Genomic DNA, 5,000 nt, shown 5'->3' on the forward strand with positions numbered 1-5,000 from the left:
ACAGCATCTCAAAACAATTAACAGAAACACACACACACACACACACACACACACACACACACACACACACACACACACAGAAAGCACCAGGTGTCTGCGCGGGCTAGTGAAGTTATTCGTAACGCCAGATAGAGTGGCGGTGTCAGGGGGCGGTGGTGGTGGTGGTGGTGGAGGGAGTGGGGGGTGGGTGGGGGGCAGGAAGTGTAGTTGTGGTTGTGGTGGTAGGGTGATGGGGTGGTAGTGGGGTGATGGTAGGTGGTGGTTAAGGTGGTGGTGGTGGTGGTGGTGTTGAGAGGAAGATATGAAGAAAGAAAACGATGTAGTGAAATGAAAGAAAAAAAATGAGTGAAAGAAAAGAAATGAAACAAAAAAAGAAGTTAAATAGAATCACGCGAAGGAAAAAAAAAAAGAAATAAAAAAAAGAATAAAAATACAAGTCCCAAGAATGGAAGGGACACGAAGAAAACAAGAAAAAACTAAAAGGAATGAAACAAAAAAGAAGTTAAATAGAATCACACGAAGAAAAATAAAAAGATAAACTAAAAATTTAAAAAAATGAAAATAAAAGAGAAAAATACAAGTCCCAAGGTTGGACGAGACGAAGAAAACAAGGGAAAAAAAAAAGAAAATGAAACAAGGTAAACTTTTCAAACGCAAACATGAAAAATAATGTAATTCATGAACTTTTTAAATTATTTCATCAAGACAGACAGACAGACAGACAGACAGACAGACAGACAGACAAAAAACAAGATTGAGTATAAAAAAAAACGTAAGAAAAAAAAGAAAAACAAATCCAGAGAGAGAGAGAGAGAGAGAGAGAGAGAGAGAGAGAGAGAGAGAGAGAGAGAGAGAGAGAGAGAGAGTCTGAACTGGACCTACGAAGAAGAAAACAAAGAAAAAAATAAAGAGAAAAAAAAGGTTGAAGGGAAAGAAATTGACCTAACGAGAGAGAGAGAGAGAGAGAGAGAGAGAGAGAGAGAGAGAGAGAGAGAGAGAGAGAGAGAGAGAGAGAGAGAGAGAGAGCAAATTAATACACTTAGAATCTGAGTCTTGGAGCAAAACAGAACATTTTTCACCCCCGGAAGGAGAGAGGGAAAAAAAAAGAAGAGGGAGGAGGAGGAGGAGGAGGAGGAGGAGGAGGAAAGTCATGGGATGCTGGGAGGAGGAGGAAGAGGAGGAGGTAAGAGAGAGAGAGGGAAAGGGAGAAGAAGAAGGGAGAGAGGAATAGAAATGGGAGGAGAGAAGGGGAGAAAGGAGGAGGGAAAACAGGAAGAGAAGGAAGTGGAAGGGAGGAGTAATAGGAGGCAGAAATTGGGGAGAGAAAAGAGAGGGAAAGAGTAGGTAAGTAGATAGGAAGGAAGGAAAGGAGGAGGTAGAGGAGGAGGAGGAGGAGGGATTGATGCAGAAGGGAGAGAGATGGAAAGAGTAAGAGAATTGGAAGGGAGGAGGAGGAGGAGGAGGAGGAGGAGGAGGAGGAGGAGGAGGAGGAGGAAGAGGAGGAGGAAGAAGAAGAGGAGGAGGAGGAGGAGGAGGATTGAAGCAGAAGGGAGAGAGATGGAAAGAGTAAGAGAATTGGAAGGGAAGAATGGGATAGAGGAGGAGGAGGAGGAAGAGGAGGATGAGGAGGAGGAGGAGGAGGAGGAAGACGAGGTGGCGGAGGAGGATTGATGCAGAAGGAGAGAGATGGAAAGAGTAAGAGAATTGGAAGGAGGAATGGGCAGAGGAGGAGGAGGAGGAGGAGGAAGAGGAGGAGAAGAAGGAGGGATTGATGCAGAAGGGAGAGAGATGGAAAGAGTAAGAGAATTGGAAGTGAGGAATGGGGTAGAGGAGGAGGAGGAGGAGGAGGAGGAGGAAGAAGAAGAGGTATAGGAGGAGGAGGAAGAAGAAGAGGTATAGGAGGAGGAGGAGGAGGAGGAGGGATTGATGCAGAAGGGAGAGAGATGGAAAGAGTAAGAGAATTGGAAGGGAGGAATGGGGTAGAGGAGGAGGAGGAGAGGGGGAGGAAGTGGAGGTGGTAGGAGTGGAGGAGGAGGGGGGGAGGGGGGGGGGGTCATCCATCCACCTTAAGTAGCGCCATTCATCCAAGTCGCTGTTCGGTTCACCCGTGTTGTTGATTTTTCATGGCGCGCTCCACCCGACTTGGCCCCCCCTCCCCTCCCTCCCTCCCCTTTCTCTCTCTCTCTCTCTTTATTCCTTTGTTTTTTTTCCTTTCTTCCTTCCTTTATTCCTTCCCTTCTTATCTCCTTCTGTTCCTTTTGTGTCTCGTTTCCTTCCCTTCTTTATCTACTCCTTCCTGTATTCTTATTTTCACCCCATTTCTTTTCTTCCTTCTTTCCTTCGATGGCTTTTTCCTTTCCTGCTTATTTTTCTTGTTTCCTTCCTTCCTTCCTTCCTTCCTTCCCTCCTTCCTTCCTTCGTTCTTGATTTCCTTCCTCCTGCCTTCATTTGCTCTTCCTTGCTTTCATTTTATTAATTTTTCTTCTTATTTCCTTCCTTCCTTCCTTCCTTCCTTCCTTCCTTCGTTCTTGATTTCCTTCCACCTGCCTTCATTTGTTCTTCCTTGCTTTCATTTTATTAATTTTTCTTCTTGTTTCCTTCCTTCCTTCCTTCCTTCCTTCGTTCGATCTTGATTTCCTTCCTCCTGCCTTCATTTGCTCTTCCTTGCTTCCATTTTATTCATTTCTCTTCTTCCTTCCTTCCTTCCTTCCTTCCTTCTGCATGATCTTCCCTTCTTTCTGCTCCTTTTACCTCTTTTTTTTTCGTTTTTTTTTCTTTCCAGTCATTCTTCGGTAACTTGCTTTCTTCCTTTTTCTTCCCTCCCTTTCGCTTTCTTTAAATTTTTCATCACCTTTTTGTTTATTAATCTTTGTCTTTCCCTTACTTTCCATTCCTACTTTTCCTTTTTACATTATTCCTTATTTCTGAGCAGGAGGAGGAGGAGGAGGAGGAGGAGGAGGAAGAGAAAAGGAGAGAAAAAAGTTTGAAGTGTTGGAAGGAAGTCTTTGAAGGAGGAGGAGGAGGAGGAGGAGGAGGAGGAAAAGGAGGAGGAGGAGGATCAAGGGAAAGGACGAGAGAGAGAGAGAGAGAGAGAGAGAGAGAGAGAGAGAGAGAGAGAGAGAGAGAGAGAGAGAGAGAGAGAGAGAGAGAGAGAGAGAGAGAGACTGCGTAGCTGGAACTGGAAGAGAAGGAGGAGGAGGAGGAAGAAGAAGAAGACTAAATAGATGATGATAGGTTTGTGAAGGTCTTATTTCTCTCTTTATCTCTCTCTCTATCTATCTATCTTTCCTATCTATTAGTCTCCTTTGCCTGTTTATCTATCGTAGCTTATATGGTCTATCTATCTATCTATATCTATCTATCTATCTATCTATCTATCTTGTCTGTCTATTTTCCTTTCATTCTTCATCATTTCTCTTATTTCTTTAGTTCTCTCTCTCTCTCTCTCTCTCTCTCTCTCTCTCTCTCTCTCTCTCTCTCTCTCTCTCTCTCTCTCATCTTCTTTACCTACCTTTCTTTCTCTCCTCTTCCCTTCTCTTCCATTTCTCTCTCCCTTCCCTTCCCTTCCCTTCTCTTCCATTTCTCTCTCCCTTCCCTTCCCTTCCCTTCCCTTCCCTTCCCTTCCCTTCCCATCCCTTCCCTTCCCATCCCTTCTCTTCCATTTCCTTCCCTTCCCATCCTATCCCTTCCCTCCTTTCCCATCCCATCCTTTCCCTTTCCTTCTCTTCCCATTCCTTACTCTTCCTTTCCTTTCCCTTCCCATCCCATCCCATGTCTCCCCTACTCTTCCCTTCCTTACCCATCCCATCACTACCCATCCCATCCCTTCATCCACCACATTATACATATATACACTTAAAAATCACTAAAAATAGACGTAAAATTTGATAACAGAAGAGAATGACACTAAGGAAGGAGGAAGGAAAGAGAAACATAGAAGATAGAGAGAAGAGAGGAAGGAGAAAGAGGGGATAGAGATAAAGTAGTTACGCGTTGCCTCAGAGCTCATCTTTGTAACGTTATTAATAGCCAGGTAAGGTCAGGTAAGGTAAGGGCAGGTAAGGTAAAGCTGTAATTAGCAGTGACACCTTTGACGTCACACCTGTCCACATTGATGAGAGAGAGAGAGAGAGAGAGAGAGAGAGAGAGAGAGAGAGAGAGAGAGAGAGAGAGAGAGAGAGAGAGAGAGAGAGAGAGATTGGAAAGAGGGGAATTGAAGAGGGAGAGAATGGGAGGAAAAGTTTGAATGATAGAGAAAAAGAGGAGAGAGAGGGAGAGGGGAGGGAAAGTTAGAGAAAAGATACTGGAAGAAAAAAAATAAAAAAAAGATACGAAGGAAATACAGAAGGACAGAAGAGAGAAGACGATAGGAAAGGAAAGGGAAAGGAGGAAGAGGAGAGGTGAAAAGAGTTGGGAAAGGAGGAGAGATAATACAGAGAAATAGAAAAGGGGAAAGAAGTGAAAAAAAACGAAGGGAAAGAAGGAAAGAGAGAAGAGAATGAGAGAAGAAAAAATAATGAGAGAGAGATATTTCAAAGGTAAGATAAAAGAAGAAAAATAGGAATAAAACAAAAAAGAAAAAAAAGGAATAAAGTGAATGAATATAAATCAACAAAAACACGAGAAAAAAAAATAAAGGAGTAGGAAAAAAAGAAAGAAAAGACAGAATGAATATAGAATAGAAAGAGGAATTGAGAAAGCTTAAAGAAGAAGAAGAAGAAGAAAAAGAAGAGAGAAGAGAGTGAGAAATACATGGAAAGATTGAGAGGAAAAGAGGAAGAGAGAGAAAGAGAGATAGAAGGTATGAAGGAAAGGAAGAAGAAGAGGAGGAGGAGGAGGAGGAGGAGGAGGAGATATAAGCACTTTTGTTTTACCGTTAGCGAAGAGTAATGTAGCGAAGGGAGGAGGAGGAGGAGGAAGAGGAGGAGGAGGAGGAGGAGGAGGAGGAGGAGGAGGAGGAGGAGGAGGTGATGTATGTATTACACACACACACACACGCA

This window comes from Eriocheir sinensis, unplaced genomic scaffold (genome assembly GCF_024679095.1).
Source record: "Eriocheir sinensis breed Jianghai 21 unplaced genomic scaffold, ASM2467909v1 Scaffold683, whole genome shotgun sequence".
Lineage (NCBI taxonomy): Eukaryota > Metazoa > Arthropoda > Malacostraca > Decapoda > Varunidae > Eriocheir > Eriocheir sinensis.